The sequence below is a fragment of the Neopsephotus bourkii genome, unplaced genomic scaffold (genome assembly GCF_033783945.1).
Source record: "Neopsephotus bourkii isolate Nb327-2 ecotype Australia unplaced genomic scaffold, CSIRO-AGI_Nbou_v1 NB_1624, whole genome shotgun sequence".
In the NCBI taxonomy this organism is placed as follows: domain Eukaryota; kingdom Metazoa; phylum Chordata; class Aves; order Psittaciformes; family Psittacidae; genus Neopsephotus; species Neopsephotus bourkii.
The window spans coordinates 10400672-10420000 of NW_026902099.1; positions in this window are offsets into that span (position 1 = coordinate 10400672).

Here is a 19329-nt window from a genome sequence, read left to right on the forward strand (position 1 = left end):
GAAATGATGAATTGACATTAGTATGTAGGTCCACATGGTTGTCATTAGATACTTGAAAACCTGCTTTAAAGTGACTCATTCACTAGCTTTACTGTTTTCAGGGTTAAATTCTAAAAGTGGACAATTTTTTCCAGAGCTTGAACACTTGCAACTCTCATGAATTTACTGCTAAACATCAGTTATTGAAGTTGATGGAAGATGAATGTAAAGGTTTGGCCTCAAAGTCTGTGTTAGTCTTATGGAAATTTTAAGAAATGAATGTGAAGTTGTGTGACTTTAGGCATATTTGGGGTTTTATATCACAGCTTTCCCTATGCTTTTACTGTAGAATTGTATATTGCTTTTGATGGATCCTTTTTTTTAACAGATGTATATTCTTTTTTGCAATAAGGTTTTCTACTTGCTGATATTTTGGGAGATTATCATAAGTATTTCTAGCTGTAGAAATAGCTCTTATTTGCTCCACAGTCAGCAAATCAATGTTCTACTCTTTATCATGACCTTCAGAAAATATTCTCTATGCCACTGTATAAATCTGTGAGGCGCAGCTTGCGCAGAACTGGACCCACCCTTTAAACCTGAGGTTTAACTGCCACAGCATAGCTAGCTAGAACAACAAAGTCCACAGGTTGTAGGTTTTGTAAGAGTGTCCTTCTCTTTGAGTCTATGCAAGGGTAGACGAGCTCCATCAGTGTGGGTTTGAAGATAGGAGTTTTCCTTCTCCTGAGGAAAGCCTGTCTTCGCTAATGAAGATTTGGGAAGAGCTTTAACCACGCATCCACTGCACGGGCTGGAAGGGCTTACTCTCACTGGACAGGCGAGAGTCGAAGCGATAGGTGACAAGGTGCATGGGAAGCTGCAGATTCAACCTTGCATGCAGGCAGACCACCGCATGGGTAGCTCGAGATCACTCAGCAGATGACAGTCCTGGTCGGACACTTCCTGATTGCCTAAGCACCCTTTTTTCCAACCAGATTTGCATATCCCACATGCCCTTGGTCATCGTGCTTGTAGTAAGCGTGGTTAAAGCCCTTCCCAAGTCTTCGCTTGCAAAGCCAAGCCATCATAATTCTGTAGCCATTTCACCTACTGTGTGTGCAGCCCTACTTCAAAAAGGCTACTCTAGAACAAGTTGCACTCAAGGTGACGGTGGTGACTGTAGGTATGGAAGAATTTCATGTAAGAGAGGTGGGCCAGAGCAGAAAAAGAGATTGCCGAGGAAGGGATTTCTTTATGTCATAAATGGCATCGTGAAAAGTAATACAGAACAACTGATGACCATGATTTTTATCATAAGAAGTGATCAAGCAGAGATTAAAAAGACCAAATGAAATACTCTTTTATCTAATGTATAATTAAATCAGTGAACTCATTGCCATAGGATATTGTGAAGGCCAAAACTCTAACAAACCCATAAAATAGTCCAGTAGATTCTTGAAATGAAGAACCATGGGATCTATTAAACATATTGAAGTACCTACTGCCTCCTGCTAAGGAAATCCCCCAATCAGGCATTGCAAGACAAGGGAAAGGTTCCAAAATCATTATCACTCTGTCTACTCCCTGCTTGTGGATATTTTTCGTAAGTCCCTGTCTAGTTAGTTTGAGAGTAGGAATCCTGGATTACATGGCTATTCATTCTGATTCATAGCAAGTTTTATGCTCTTATTTTGGCAAAGTTAGAACTTCTTTTAATAGAAAAATAGAAGACATTTCTATCAAGATAGGGGATAGCACTTTGCACCCAATATCCTACAGGTAGCCAAGGTAATCCTCTAGAGCCTCAGTATACTACTACAATAGAGATCATAGAATCATAGAACAGTTAGGGTTGGAAAGGACCTTAAGATCATCAAGTTCCAACCCCCCTGCCATGGGCAGGGACACCTCGCACTAAACCATATCACCCAAGGCCTCGTCCAACCTGGCCTTGAACACTGCCAGGGATGGAGCATTCACAGCCTCCCTGGGCAACTTATTCCAGTAAAGAATTCCTGTAATATTTGCCTTTTCCCCTCCCATCTGTTATGTTTTTTAACCTAGCCCTGACCAGTACTTACAGAGCCAATAGATTACTACATGATAAGAATGAATGCCCCTCACAGCAGATATTACCTAGAAATAAGTGGTCACTAGATCTGAATAAATGTTAGACATAGACACACACATGTTTCTGTTGAACCATGTAAGTCATTATCCCAGCTGATGGGATGTGAGTTGGGAGTCTCACATCCTGATGGTGATGGGAGTTGAAACCAAAATATTCACTTAAGCTTTAGAGTTTTCCTTGCATAATGTAGAGCCTAGACATCATTCATTCAAAATTCCCATTTATGTTCAGGCTGCTCCTATAAAAAGCTAAACTTTAAAGTTTGTCAAAAAAACATTAGTTCTGTTGTGTTTCTCATAAAACATAGTCTATCTCATTGAACTCACTCTTGTAAGATAAACAGGTCAGAGTGCTGGACCATTACTGGCCAGACTGCTCACACACTCTGTTGCCCACCATCACCCTCAGACAACACACAGGTTGAGGACGTTGTCTTTCAGGAGCTGTACCTGACATATGACAAGTGCAGACTGTGCTTTGGGAGGAAGGAGATTCAGGCACATGGACACGACATCACATTGCTTTTAGAGACTAAGAAAGGCCCATTAAACATAACTGTTCAGGCACAGCCTCTGTCTACTGTAGAGGGGTATTGTTCCAAGTGCCAATTACTTGAAAAATATTTATGTCTCTCAGTTTTACATTGATACCATACAGATATTCCTTGTTTTGTGTGGGCTGAATATCATAGATGATTATGATGGTTTTCCCCAACTTTAACATCTGTTAGTCTCTGGTACTCCTAATTGGCTTCTTTTTTACTGGCAGAGTCTGCTGGCTCCTTAAGTCATTGGCATGAGGGAAAGACAGCCATGTGGAACATTTTTGGGCAGTGCAAGCATATGGTGTGGTGCAAGCCACAGAATACAGTACTGGTCTTCTTCCTGATGTTGGTCTTTTAGTCGGATGTGGCTGTTTAATGCTGATGTGTACATTTCTTGGAGAACAGCAATGAAACCTTTTCCAAAAACTGCTGGCCCCACACCTAGCTCAATCCACTGTGAAGCAAAGTACTTTTGGCTTTGAAATTTTTTGGGCTAAGCATGAGTGTTCTTTCATTTAAAAAAGGAACCTAGCGTAGATCCAAACTGTCCCTGGCTACAAATAAGCAACCATTTTCAGGCACACCTTGATGCTTTCTGAGATAGAAGTCTTCCTGTGGGGTTTTCTTTTTGCTCAAGGTCAGATAACTTTCACAGTACTAACACCATCTACAAGATTTACTATCAGTTATAAAAATAGCTGTGAAATATAGGTTTATTCTTGATGTCTGGAAGTGGGCTTGGTGTTGTAACTGGTCTATAAATAATAAAAGTAAATATCCATGCATGAATACTTTGAGGCATAATGCATGTGCTAAACACACAGTATATGTACCATCAAGTATTTCAGAAATATCTAATATGTTCTGAAATATATATTCTGCTTTTTTCCTTCACCCCATAAACTGAGCAAATGTCTCTGGAGCCATGTGTCTGCACTCAGAATTTAGTCATGTGCTAGCAAATCATGTGCATGAGAAAACACAAAGGCTTCCATTGCATAAGCCACCTGCTCCATGGATCTATAGCCACAGACACCAGCATTTGTGTCTGGTTTACCATTACCTTTTTGTTCCCTTTCTTTCCTCCTGTGCAGATTTGTAAGGAACTAACACAGGCTCTGCCAGATTATTTATCATGTCAGCCAGTAAAGTTGAGCCAGCATGGAAAAGGAAGAGCGAACAAACCACACTGAGTGAAAGGTTAGCCAAGCTTAGTTTTCCCATGGATTAAAGAAGAAGCAGCCAAGCTAACCAAAGTTGTCAATGCAGCTCATGATGAGGGAGATGAACCTTCAAATGACAGCTGGTTTCTCTTTTTTCTTTCATCACTAGAGTTTAGAGAATTGCTAGATGCACATTAAAATTTCAGGAGAGAAGACATTTTGGAGACTTGCTCATCTTGGAAGGTTTTGGATGTCATTTTGGTTAGAAAATCAAACAGCAATAAAATTACTTTAATGCAGAAATATTCTTACTATTTTTTTTTCCTGTGGTGATCTCAAGTTCACAATGGTTATTCCCTTGTGGTGTAAATCTGTAATATACATATACATATACATATATATATGTATATATATAAAACCTGGGTTTGGCTGACAAAAATGCTTCAATAAATATTTCATCCCATTCCTGCACTGTTTGTCTTGGTTTTGAGCATTGAGTTCAGAGTCCATATTGGATGACCAGCCTTATGCTTCATCCACAGGAAAAAAAAAATCAGGGCAGGACTTAAGCAGAGAAGGGTTTCTTTGTGGAGTATCAACACATTTCTGCATGTGTTTGGAGGAAGATCCTTTTTAAACAAAAATAGAACTGATATCTGATGGCATCTGGTTGCATATTCATGTAGATCTCAGGGTTTTATATGTAGAGTCATGTTCTGTGAGGGCACCATCATAGTTTGGGGCCTTCAGCCTCATACTTAAGAGTGTTGATTGTGCTTAGAGCTTATTCCTGATAAATAAGTTGCCATATTCTCACCCTAAAAAGGGCCAACCCTTTGTTCTCCTGATAGCCTGGTGACCCTGGAGGAAGACCTCATAAGTGTTCATAGAAGATGCACTGCATAAAGCTTTAACTATAGTTTCTTTGAAGAGCAAATTTCAGCCAAATTCTCCATCACTTCTTCAGGCAATTCATTGTGTTTGACTCCCATGACATTTAAGAAGTTGAAATTCCTATCCAGTCCAAGCAAGTCAGTTCCACTTTACCTCATGAAGCTTGATGGCTTCTCTCCATCTTCTTGGAACATAAGGAACTGTACCTTGTGCTGTACAATGCTTTGTTTCTGAAAGTTTGTCTGAACAGCCATTTCAACACAAGAAGTATTTGATAACACAGGATCTGAAAATCAACCTGAATACAGTCTTAATTCAAATTATCTAGTAATCACAGCAGCTGATAGTTGCTAATTATGAGCCATAGCTCCAATGAAGACTAAGATCTGATGGAAGTGTGGATGATTTTCTAAGTTAGTGCAGATGCTGCTGCAGTTATGTTGCAGTTCCAGTTATGTTCTCCCTCTTTTTTTTTCATGAACTGCATGTCTTCCCACAAAAAGGTGTGTGGAACCACTGACAACACAGCAGAGGTATTGAAAACAAAATCATAAATTATGGAAGAGTAAACATAAAGTGGTTTTACAGACATGGTTTCAGTGTCACCATATCACCAGTTCATCGTCTGATGGAAGGGCAATAACCAGCAGAGCAAGTATGCCTTCTCTGAAATGCAAAGCACCTGTAACACAAAGAAATGAGAACTATAAAAGTTTAATGTCTTTGAAGATAAGCCCGTTCATAGACAATATGACTAATATCATCAAAGCCAGTTAAGTACATAAGCATGTGCTTGAATTTCAGCTCTGAAGAGCTGTAATAGCCCTGATTCTCAAGGTACTACACCATCTAAGTCCTTTTGGAGGCAACTTAGCTTCTGGGAACCTGCTGTTGTCTGGAATATGACAAAGCCCAATGCCTCAAGATAAGCACAGTCTCGGGTATCTTATCTTCTCTTGCAGCTGGACCAAGCTGTTTATTACCTAGGACAGTAGATGGCAGTCTCATTTGCAGTAGGTAGCACTATATGTGATCCATGGCCAGGTGACACTACAGCTTTTGTAAAGGCCCCAGAATTAGTCACACAGTTGTCAGCAGCTAGGAACAGCAACTGCAAGATCATAATTGTGCATGACAGTCTTGCCCTATAGACTATTTTGGTCATTTGGCCCAAACCCACCAACAGAAAGCTCAGAGTATATGTAAAAGGAAAGGCAAAGGAAGACAAGTTTCTTCATATTGCCTTAGTGCATTACTAAGTCTCTCATGCCTCCTCTTCCCCTTCTGAGAGCCAGCTCATGGAGATCTGTTACAACTAAGGAAATTTTCTGGAGCTCCTCAAAATAAAATACACAGAAAACCCCAGAAGTCCACAGTGTTATTTCAGAGACTGGAAATAATATTCGTGTGATGGCACTGGTATAGGAATAAAAAGTTCTGTGTATATTTTATGTTGCTGTATATTTTGAGAGAGATTTGAGGCCACCTTCAAAGGGGGAACTTCTCTTATGAGTTAGGCCTGAATGATTTTACTGAAAATTAATAAATAAGAAATGAAAGGGGAGCTTGTTTCTCAAAAATCCAAGTTGTATTTGTTTAGATTTTTTTATTATTTTGTTTATTGCTCTTTTGCTATTTTATGTTCTTAGACCACTACAAGGATTCAAACAGAATTTCTAGCTTGGGTTCAATAAGTTTTTAAAGAAGAGCTTTAGCAATCACAGTGCCAATTCAAACTTACTTCCTACTAAAGAGCAAATCCAAGGAATGCTTAACTTTTCTGGTTTAAATTCTTCATTAAAAAGTAAAAGTTTAAATTGGCAGGAAAACTGCTGTTTAAGCTGCTAGTACACCAACATCAGAGAAAGCTGAGTTTTAGCCCTTGATACTCTGCCAGGTACTGTACTGCATATAACCAAGATAAAGACTGAAATAAAAAAAAAAGAGATGGAGTGAGATAAGTTTTATTTAGCCTTCATTGCCCTAATGGATTTAATGTAAATAAATATAAGTTATGTAGTACCTCTTGAGGCCATAACCAATAGACTTTCAAAATCTGTTGATTTGCACTAGGCAGCAAGTCTGAAAACCAGTGACATGTAACTGCAAAGCCCAGTCCTTTTCGGTCAAATGACTGGCATATGTTTCTGAAGAAATAGCCCTTATAACTTAAAGCTCTGCTTATGATTAATAGGCCTTTTTGCTCATAAGTGAAATAATTATGTAAAGTATTACACCACTTAGCTCTCTTAAAAGTTATAGCACCAAGGTCCTGATGTTGTAGTTTGGCATTTCAACTGTAAGAACTGAGTTTTTGCATTTAGTATCTCAGCCACTCTGGATCTTATCCACCTAAAACTTGGCAGACATGTCTGTCTACCCAGATGATTTTTTTAATAGTTTAAGATTAGTTAGGCCTTTTCTAGCTGTAGAATAGCCAAGAATTAATTTGGAGCTAGCTATAGAGTGTGGGGTTTTTTAACTGGCTGTAATTATAAAATTATTCTGTTAGGAAAAAAAAAAAAAAGGACAATCTAGTGCTTGTCACCAATTTTTGTAGACTGCTGCACTTTGGATTTTGAAGCAAAAAATGGTACTTTAAAACACCCCAAAGACAAACCACGAAAATAAAAATCTAGCTCTTGGGGCAAGTGAATTCTCCAGCAGACTTTACCAGCTACATTTTATCTAGGCAACGAGAGTGGCTGAAAGAAAACACTTAACAGAAGTTTAGAAGTGATGTTCTACTCTTGTACTACAATGTGGTGCTTTTTGCTGTGCCTACACAGGTGACATCTACAGGAAGAGACAGTCACTCCCAAACTGGTGTGCCAATGAGCTGCTATCAAATATCAAAATTTATCATGAGTCACTGTATAGTCTCATCATCAATCTTTTAAATAAAGACCCTGTATAAACCATTTGATTCTGGGGACCAAGGATGTTGGCTTCATGTTCCGGGACTAGACTTCAAATCACCGCTTGGGAATCAAGAACTGAAAGTTTTGCTTTGGGCCTCAGGATGTCCATACAAAAAATTGTCTCTAACATCAGCTGTTCCTGCGCCTGAATAGTCAGAATGAGCCAACCTGAAATATTTTAAATGATCACCAACCCCTAGAATGTGATAGCTTGCTAGTAGAATTTAAACAAACAAATAAAAGTCTTCTGTTATATTATTCAGCTGGTAAGTCATGCAGATTTAGAACACAGGCATTTTTGAAAGATCATATTAAGGAGAGGATCCTAATTCAACTGAAGCTTATAACTATTTGATAGTCAGAGATGTGCGCATCACTGATTCTTTGATTCACTGTCCAAACTAAAAATTTAGAGAAAATGTATTACTTTTATGCAAAATTGAAACAGTGTTTCAACAGCTTTTGCAGGTTTTTAAACATAATCAATCTAAACCATCAAATATTTAGTTTTGTTTATAGAATTTTTCAAGTTTGCTTTATTAAACAAGAGTATATTGAAGTTTGAAATGTAATTTCAATCTGAACAAATCAAAACACTCTAGTTAAAACATGTCTAAGCAAAAGTTTTGACAGAAAAATTCTTGTTTTTCCTCTCCAAAGAAACAGTAAAAATCCAACATGATTTCACAAGTTCTTTTCATTAACTCATATCTACACTATTTCATGATTTAAAAAATTTTAAAAAGTAAACCAGAATTGACTCCCGCTTTCATGGATTTCTAGGCTTTTCCATGGATTTCACGGTTAAGCAATAGCACAGAGTATCTTTTAGAGTCCCCTATACTGCTAATTTCATTGTTCCAAGTATACAACGTACTCTCATCATTTTTCATACTGTCTTAAAATATATGCCCATTTTCTCTTTCTTTCTTCTACTGTATTTTACTCTGAGGTGCTTATGTTAAAAACCTTTGACTGGAAGAAAATAGGTTAAAACATCTGCCCATCATTATGTCATCAAGGCTTCTTAATAAAAGATCATTTTTTTATTAGTTAATAAAATATATATTTATCATCACGGAGAGGTAGCCCTCTGGGCTGTCACCATGGTGTTACCATGTTGCTGTTGCAGCTTTCCACATGGAAAGAATTAAAATCAGTGCTGAAGCCTTACACACAAGACAAAGTTACTACAGTAATATCAGTGTCATCATCACTTTCCATCTGCATGATGTCTAAGTAATGTATTCATTAACACTGCTGCAGACTTCAGTGTTGGAGTCCCTCTTACTTTCCTATCTTGGATTTAAAAGCCTTCTATTAGGAAAAGAAGATCCCAACTGGAATGAGATTATAATGCAATCATCCGGTTCAGAACATTATGCCATGATTTTAGTAGCATACTAGAAACTCCCTCTGCTCCTGGGCTTAATGAAATTTGAACTTATTATATGGTTCAGCACAGTTTTTGGAAGACAACCAATAAGTATGGGAGGTTTGCACTTGAGACCAGGGTTGTATTTGCCAGGATTTGACTCTCTCGAGTAAAGCTAGCTGTAGAGCCAGATCTTCTCTTTTCATTGGATATAAAACAGCTATGCTCAGAGCAGTATTTACTGGTGATGGCAGACTGTGATAGAGCTATATCTTTCCAGCAATACTTTAACTATAGAATATCCAGTAATGACTGCAGCTATATACCCACTCAGCAGTGCTATACTACTATATAATACAGTATTCAAGGAGGGGCACTTGACTGCAGCACTGCATTTAAATGTTGAAATCCACCTATTGAGTAGAAATAGCATACTATACCTTTCTAGGTGTTACTTTATTGAATTTATAATACAAACATATCCTGGAATGAAAAAAAGAAAAGGTGTGTACCTGCACACAACTGCTTGTTCTATTTTTCAGGCTAACAGCTTAGCTGTAACATTTGTACATTAGCTAAATAACATCTCAAGGGGAGCTAGAGATAGAACCTTGATGTCTCCTGATTGTACGTGTGTGAGTTTGTGCTCTCAGAGGATGGTCCTTAAAAAACTCCCTGCTGGAAGCTATTGTGCATATTGTAAAAGGACTGTTGCTAAGTGCCAATTGAGCTAGTACTGTATACTTGCCATTTTAAAAGAAGATTTCATACCACTTGATTATGTTAAATAGAAATGTTTGAAATTTAAACTGAATTACATCAAAATGGCACAGTAGTTATATGTATAAAGAGCTGCCACTACTCTCTCTCATAACTAATGTAAATCCCTTCTGGTAGATGGCTTTATGTGAAACTGTGACAGAGTATAGTACAGGCAAAGTTTAGAGAGCCTTGATATAAAGAAGTCAGAAATAAATATTATTGTAAAACCAGGCCTGTGTTTGTATTAACAAGCAAAAAATCCTTTACAATAAAGTCCTTAGCAAAAGACCAGATATTATTTTTAAGGTTAGAACTTCATCTTTAGCCTTTAGGTTACTCTAAGGGCTAGAGATAGTGAATTTCTGAGTAGAGGATGACTACCGAGGGGAACTAGGTAAAGAAGGAAGTGTGTTACGATTCTGTGATGATAGTTCTGGAGCTATATTGTAGTGATGATGCAGCAGTCCAAGCTACAGTAACTCACCCCCCTAATCAGTTACTCATGACACCTTGTTTTGTAGCAGGATCCTTCTTATTCAAGCTGCCACTATAACTAGCATATTGAAGTACTCACACAACTTCCTACACAAACACCAAATGCCAAGTGAAAACTCAAAGGGATCCTCTGAGGCACTAATTCTGTCTTGGATGTAGTGAAGGATATCTGGCACAAGGATCAGACCCATCTCAGGATCAAATGCCCACTATCTTCTTTTCTGGTTTTGGTTGGGTTTGGTTTTTTGCTTGTTTGTTTGTTTGTTTAATAGAATCAATCTTACCATACAAGGAACAAATCCAAATAGGCAGAGTCCACTTTTTTATAGGTTTACTCTTGGTTTCTGTTATTTTACCAAGTATTCAAGAAATCATTATTATGTCTGATATTCTCTGGGTCATTCCTAGGCTGTTTTTTAAATTTCTTCTTTTCTGTAGCTTAATTCAGTTCATTTTTGACAACATTGCTTATTTAATAAGTAAGCAAACTTTTCTTTCATTACAAGTTCAGGTCCTTCATTTTTAAACTCCTACAAAGCTTTTTATTCTCCAGTTTTTTAACCATTCTCTTATGAATGCCTGATCACTAGTTGCTTATTGTTTGATTTTATTTTAAACTGAACAAGAAAAAAAATAACTTCTTGCAATTTTCATTATCATCTTACTACGAGTTAAAAAAGAGTGATCATTGTAGTTATATTTGTGTGCATGAAAAAACAGATGCAATATATTTACTAGCTGTGCTAGAAAAGCACAGTTATGCAATATGACTACAAAAAAAAGGATCTTCAAGGGAAGGAGCTATATGCCCCCAAACTTACGCTCATAACTAAGAGAGTTTGCAAAGTACTAAGCTTTAATTTCCACTACAACCTCCTTTCCACTTACATAAGCATTTACAACGTAAATGCCATATCTGTTATAGTAAAGAAGTACATAGTGTACAAATAAAGACTGATGAATCACCTTATAAGTAAACGAGAGAGTGCTGGAAAAAAAAGGAGTGTGTAGTATATGTGATGTACCTTCTATTACAACATTCATTTGTTCGCTGAAATATTTTTAACTGTGTAGATTTAAAATAATATAGAAAATCTTTTTTTTTACCTTTTGCTTTGAATTTTTATGCTGAATTTTATTGAAACATACTTTTTAAAATCAGTCATTTTAGTATCCATTTTTATCAAATTATAATCTTTTACCACTTAATAATAGAGGAGCAGAAGCTTTTTAAGCACATAACAACTGTGACAATTTGATGGAATTCAGTTTGAGCAATAATTTTATCAAATAATATATTTCTTTTTAAAAATACCATTTATTAAAACATTATCCACAATTTAGGCAGAATGGTAAAGCAAATGTCATTTTTAAACACACGACCCACCTCTTCTGAAAGCACGCACAATCACAACATGTTATAGGAAGTGCTGGCATGCTTAGGAACAGAGGATGACTCTATCAATAGATTATTAAGCCAACAGATAAAAGCCCAGCATTTCTGAGCTAAATGTGACTTATTCACATCTCCCTGTTCATTTGCATTGATTTTAATGGGTTTTCATGGGTTCAACTCAAGATGGGATAAGATTCTCAGCACCTGGTGCATGGAGACACACTTGTCTGACATAGACTAAAGCATTTCTAGGCTCCCAAAAAGCAAATTTTGCTCTCTTTGACCATAAACTCACAGAATCATAGAATAGTTAGAGTTGAAAAGGGACTTAAGATCATCAAGTTCCAACCCCCCTGCCATGAGCAGGGATGTCTCACACTAGACCATGTTGCCCAAGGCTCTGTCCAGCCTGGCCTTGAACACTGCCAGGGATGGAGCATTTACCACTTCTTTGGGCAACCTGTTTCAGTGCCTCTCCACCCTTACAGTAAAAACCTTCTTCCTTCTATCTAATCTGAACTTCCTCTGTTTGAACCCATTACCCCTTGTCCTATCACTACAGTCACTGATGAAGAGGCCCTTGCTGGCATTCGTGTAGACACCCTTCAGATACTGGAAGGCTGCTGTGAGGTCTCCACGCAGTCTTCTTTTTTCCAGGCTCAACAGCCCCAACTTTCTCAGCCTGTCTTCATACGGGAGGTGCTCCAGCCCCCTGATCATCCTTGTAGCCCTCCTCTGGACTTGTTCCAACAGCTCCATGTCCTTCTTTTCTTGAGGACACCAGAACTGCACACAGTACTCCAAGTGGGCATCACCAATTCTGGTGTTCCAGGGAAAGCGGAGTCCTGGGGATTGAATCTGTCAAGTACCAGCATGAAAGCAACCTCAGCATGGATGCTTTTAGGAAAACCCAGGACAAATAATCAGAAGCATTCCTTTGGCAATCACAGATCTTCAGGTGAAAGATGGAAGTAAAGTTCCTTAAATTGAAGCTGTTCGGTTGGAATGAGATCCAGGCAGAAGATGGAAAACATAGTGAAATTGAATAAACTGTCAAGTATAAGATCAGGGACTGAAAACGCAGTAAAGTTCTACATACATCATTTCAGAAATGGAAACTGTTAGTGAGACAGCCAGAAGTATTTCTTCTTGTACTTCAGCTCACACACAGAATTCCTAAGTTTCTTCCAAGACACCTGGACTGTCTTGGTTAACCATCAAGTTTATAACATTTCTTCCTTTGCAGCTATATTTTATCTATATATGAGATTTTAAATTTTGTTTATGTTTTAAGATGTTTACCTGAGAAGAAGATGAGCTGCATGCTCCATCTGCAGAAGTCTAGAAAACTCGGCAGTTCAGACTGTAAACTTAGCTAAGCAGTCAAACATCTACATCTTCTGATGGTCTAGCTAGCTCTTAGAGAGATTGTATGGACTGAATAGAACTGGCCTGGAGCGGTGACATGACAGAGTCTGATTTCATCTAATCAGTAAAAGAAGAGATTATTATGCATACAAAGTAGAATGCTGTCAAAAAAAAAGATCCTGAGCGTGCTCCAGCTATTCTACTTCATAGACTGCAAGCAAGGGTATGTAAAGGAGGGGCAGGTGTAGTGCCTCCAGAGACCCCTGGGCAGGTGTCAGAGATGAAGCACTGATAATCTATAACTTCCTTCACCTGCTCCACATGTGAAAAAACCTGAAACAAAAGGGAAGTTTTTCCTTTCCCATTTTGGTGTGAGGAGAGTTATAAATGGTTATTTTGATTTAAGGTCATTAAATATTTTTCATTAAAAAATCAGTTTTCATAAAGAGTTCTAGAAAGAAACTATTGTTCTGACAATTTTTCTGTTTTCTCCCATCACACACAACCAGCACATAAATAGAATCGTACATGCACAGAACCACAGAATAGTTAGGGTTGGAAAGGACCTGAAGATCATCTTGTTCCAACCCCCCTGCCATGGGCAGGGACACGCCACACCAAATCACGTCACCCAAAGCTCTGTCCTACCTGGCCTTGAACCTGCCAGGGAAAACAGAAAAAGAAAAAAGTATTTTCATTAATAAATCTGACTCTTCAAATCTGAAAAAAAACCCATCAGTTATGAAAAAGGGCTCCAGTCCTGGAATACAGTCCCGTGAGATGCAGAGAGCTGAGTTAACATCTACCTATTGTTGGAAGACAAAGCTCCTGCCTCCTTCCAACAACTGCAAAGTTCTTGTCTTTACAAAATTCAGCTGGCTATGGAGCCTACCAGACTCCATCATAAGTAACTTTAATTCCTTAAAATGTCAGAAGCAAAGCAGTTAGATCATCTGAGTTTCTGATGTGTTAATGAGAAGGGGAAAAAAAAAGTCTCATGCATCATCAGAGCTGCTGCAAGGGAGGGACAACTGTCTTGCTGGGGGGTATGGAGGGGGAAGTAGGAAAAGTGGGAAGAGAGGTGAGAGAGAAGGAAAGCCACAGCTCTCTTCAGCAGCAGCAGCAAAGTAGCAGGTGTTACCATCAGCCTTTGGTTTTAGAGGTCTCAACGCTACTTTATCTCTATTTTTAAGCTGTTTATTAATAAAAGAATTCATAAAAGGCCACATTCATTTCTTTAGCTATTACTGTAGATGCAAGAGTCTTTCACTTCAGATGAAAGCCAGTCCTCCAAATCAACAAACTTGCTGAGTATCCGCTTGGGTTAGTACATCTGCCACTGGAACAATCCAATTTCTTGCTAGGCTGAGAGTACGCCTTTTAATATATATGTGCTGACTTGTCAGAAAGCACTGGAAAATAATCTTTTTATACATTTTGTATTTTACCATCAGGTTGTTGTGTGGTTTACTTAATTGCAAAGGAAAGGACACACATAAGTGTAAAATAGTTCACATTTTTAACTATCCTTATCTGTAAATCTTAGGGCAGGCTTTCTCTTTCACAGACACCCCCTTGTCATGGGGAAAGAGCTTGTGTACCTTTGTGAGGTTGGGAGCTATGATGGTGGTGGCATATGCCTCCGATAGGGTCTCCCATGCCAGACAGGTCTCAACTGAAGGGTCAGACAAAGTGTGTCCATGAGCAGGATGAGTTCACCAGCCTTCAGGCAACCATTGTAGGAGAAGGACAACTCAAACTTCAAACACGGGCAGATGGAGCTCGTTTAGCTCTGTAAGGCCATCCATCTAAGGAGGATATTCTAACCAAGCCTACGACCTGAGGACTTTGTTGTCACCGTTCAAGCTCACTAGGCTATGGCAGTTAAACCTCAGGTGTAAAGGATGGGGCCAGTTCTGCGCATGCTGTGCCTCACTTAAAAATTCCACTGCGCAGGCCCAAAGGGTTTACTCATCAGTGCGCTTGAAGTAAGCGTGGGTAAAGCCTATCCCAAATCTTCGTTCATGAAGTCAAGCCATCATCATCAGGGTAGGCTTTTGGGAGATAAATTCCTTCTTCCAATAAAAACATCCATTAAGATAAAATTTGCGTGTAGCTTGGTTTCCTAGTTTCTTTCATAAAGTTGGTATTAACCTTTTGTGCTCAGTGCCTTACCAGAACAGAATGAATACTTCTGCATGTAATAGAAACATAAATATTATCATTATTGAAGAATTCCAGCTTTTCTAAGATTGGAAATGAATTCCTATGATTTTTTTAATCTCTAAAAGATGTGTTCCATGATGATGTTATCAGTGTTCCATATACCTCTCTTGATCCATTTTCCTACAAGAGTTTTGTTGTGGATGTCCTTAATATTTCACAAGTGTTCTATAAAATACTGCTGTCTCCTTAGAATTTACCGTGTTCTTTTCCTGCCTGTAACTGCAGACAGAATATAATTCTTTTAGTGGTCTGTATGAATATTCATAAGTGACAAGTACTCTGAGTTCTAAAATATTGGATCAGGAGGTTTTGCTCCTCTCAATTGTACCCTGGGATTACAATGTCTTTATTTCAGTGCAATAACAGAGGAAGAACACAAGATTACAATAGATTTTTTAACAAAAAGGAGATAACTTTGCATTATTTTTCATTCTTCTTTCAGTTTCCGTCACGAGGATGGAATCATGCTGTGACATTCTTCTCTGGGTATTGGAACATGAGAATGATATACTCGACTTTGAATGTCTCTAGTTTTGTAACATATAATAGTTGAGTTTTACTTCTTTCACCCCAGTATTTTGCATTTTGATAGGCAAGTGCCACTTCACCGCTAAGGCCTTTCTGCTGACCTTTAACACAGTGGGTAGCTTTAGCAGTGCAATTATTAAGACAGGTTGTGGTGTCCTGAAGAAAGTCAGCATGTGCACGTGTATAAACTAGGATATCAAGGATGTAAAAGGCAAAGGAGCGCATACCAAGCAAGTGAAGTCATTTGATCATGAAACCCAGTCAAGCAAAAGTCAGAGTGACGGTTATGTCAGAAATTCTTGCTTAGCCTCCTTCATGCTTTTGAGTGAAAACATAAGAGAGTACAGATTAATGTGACCCCATTTTACTTTCCTTAAACTACTATATTTTCTAACTCAGAAAGTTCTGACTACCAGTAACAGGAAATCAACATAAAGGAACCTGATCTACCCACTGCATATACACTTATATACAATGTATACTGCTTATAAATTGGATCCCCGTTTTCCAGTTTCACCACTGCCACTGGTCTTTACACAATTCTAAGGTCATTTCCAAACACAGGTGTGCAAATATATGTATCAGGATGTTCTTCCTTAATATATAGAACTACCTTGTATGAGAATAATAATAATAAGACGCCAATAAAATAAGTCTCAGTGGGCTACTACTATAACACGTTCGGCAAATAACAATCAATGTACACTACTATAATTAGAAGTCAGCCCACACATGGTAAAGGAAAATAGACACAAATGTTCCACCTGCTGCAGCTTTTGCTACTGCACTTGTAGTTACCACTACTGAAGCTAAGGAACTCTTCTCAAATTTTGCTTGAACTGAAAAGGTTTTCATTTCATTTCATAGCATTTGTGCTATGTATTACTTTTGCCTTTACAAATATAATTAAAGAAGATTTGAGGTGTTTTCTTTTAATGAGTAGCACCCTTTAGAAGCACACTTGATACACCCTCTTTGCTCTTGCTCTCCTTACCTTCACTGTTTCTCTTTCCTTCACTTGGGGGCTGTTGTCATAAGGTTTGCCTTCCCAAGCTCCAGCTCCCCTCCATTTTGTTCCTATTCTCCCTCCAAGCAAAATAAAACAAAACAAAGCTCTGTTCATTATTTTTTCTTCCCAAGACAAGTTCATGTTTTTTTAACATACTACAGGAGGACAGCATATGCTGATTTTGCTGCTTAAATATTATTTTTCCTCGTTTCTGTGTTTATTTTTCCAAATGTGCTAAGAGACCTCCCAGTGAGATCCCTTCTTCCCACTCCACAGTCTTCCCCTTAGGAATCTGAATGTTGCTAATATCTCTTGGGTAAAATCCAGCCACTGTGTCCACAACAAGTCAAGCTGAATTTACTCCATGCCCTGCAGCTGTTCCATTGTCTCTTTATTACAACACAAGTTTCTGTTTGTTTTATTTATTTATCATTTCTAAGTACCAGGCTTTCTGGCAAAATGTTGCCAGCTGGAAGTTACATGAAAAATGTTTAGCACAGCTTTAACATATGCTCCAGTGTATGTGTACATGCATTTCATTCTTGGTAAATCAGCATTTAGGGAGTATGGGGAAATAGGCTGTGAAATGTGATCAGCTTGTCCTGAGCTACTGTGCTATTTAATATAATCTCTAGCAAATTCAGATAGCATAAACTCATCCAAGTCCTTAGTGTATGCATTTGCTCCTCCCTGAAGTATTAATAGCAAAACAGTCTCTTAGGCAACTACGTGAATGAAAAATTAAGAAAAATAAATATAAAAATAATGAATAGGTATTTCTGATGAATAACCATCATCCCTGACTGTGCTAAATCACATTTCTAATCTCTTTATTTGGAGCATTTATTAGCACTTACTTCTCTCAGTTAAATAAGAACGAAGTGCTATAAATAATATTTATGCCTCTAGGAGCTTATGTAGAGGGTCTTCTGTAGCTTTTCCCTCATTCAGAATTAACTAGTCAACTTCTCTGTTGACATAAAATACAGAAAAAAGGAAGAAAACTATTGCTATCTGCACAAAATTATCTTTTTCTTTTTCCTTATCATCACTTGGTGCAAAAAGAATTCCAATTCCAATATCTGCTGCTGTGTTCCTATGTCAGTTCAACACAGATCTCTCCCACCAGATTGGCCAATCACATTAAGAGTAGGTCTTTCTGTCTTCCTGGGCAAAATCATCCTTCACATTTATGGTGAATTCCCACCTATGAACCATAACAAACACATGCTTTGGTATTGACCTCAAGTTCAACACCTTCACAGGCAGCTCTACATTTCATGCATCTGTCGAGAAGACTTGAAACAAACGGAAATAACGTTAAGTATAATCTTCTGGTGAATACCAACTTCCTTTCATGGTTAATTCTCATTGGATTCTTCATGAGTTTTCTGTACTGCTATCTAAACCACACTGATGTTAGATAATAATGAACTATGGTTTAGATCTACTTCCTGATACTTTAGGGGGAAGAATTATTTCTGAGGTATTTCTCAGGAACCATACACTGTCCACCAGGGTCCATGTGGACTTGAACACAGCTGATTATTTGTGGAAGTTTGGATCCTCACTGCTTATACAAAGTCTAAATAAAAGAATGAAACATATATCATGGCATTCATCCATATATTTGACACTAAAGTATAAATTCAGGCATAAGTCCAAATAAGGCAAGTAATTGTAATAAATATATACTTTTATGTAGTTGCCTCAATATGTGCATGATGCATCCCTTCTAAGGAATTTATATCTACAATGACTAACTTACCTCTCCCCTCTCTCCAGCATGCCTCACCACTGACTCTAGTGGTTTAAGAAAGGTTATGTCAGTGTAAAGGCATCAAGGAACCAAAACACTTGAATTTAGAAATAAAACCAAAACAGAGGGCTTCAGATGGTGTATAAATCAAAAGATAACCACTCTTCACTTGAACGCACACTTTCATCTAGCCAGTTACATATCGATAAGCATGCAGTGAATCTTCAGGACAATCTAAATCAATCTACAAAAGATTTTATATCGATATGCATGACTAATCAACATAATCATTGTCTTACATATCACCTTTGACTTTAGACTCTTGGGTTCAAACCATCAGAGAGAATAGTTTTGTGACATTTAAACCTTGAAGTGTGATATAGATTGATTATGACATTAAGTTGTGACAAAGGACCTGTACCAAAGAAAACAGCCATTTTGAGAAGTGCCACCTTCTGTCCCTCAAAATCCTCAGCTTTCTTTTTGCAACAATCTGTGGATGTTGTGTCACAGGGAGGACAAGTCTGCAGATCCTCATCCTGATCTTTTGCAGTGTAAGCTCATTTATGTTACCCTGCACCAGGAGCTGGAATAGCACCCTATCTTACATTAAGCTTTTGAGCATGTGTCTTTGGAAGAGCTCTTGTTTCCATATTTGCTTTCAGGTTATATGGGACAAGTAATATGACATTTATCTAGACCAGCAGCTCTGGATCTTTGAACACAAACAAGAAAGACATTTGTTTTAGTGCCACCTCCAGACATTTGTATTTCCCAGC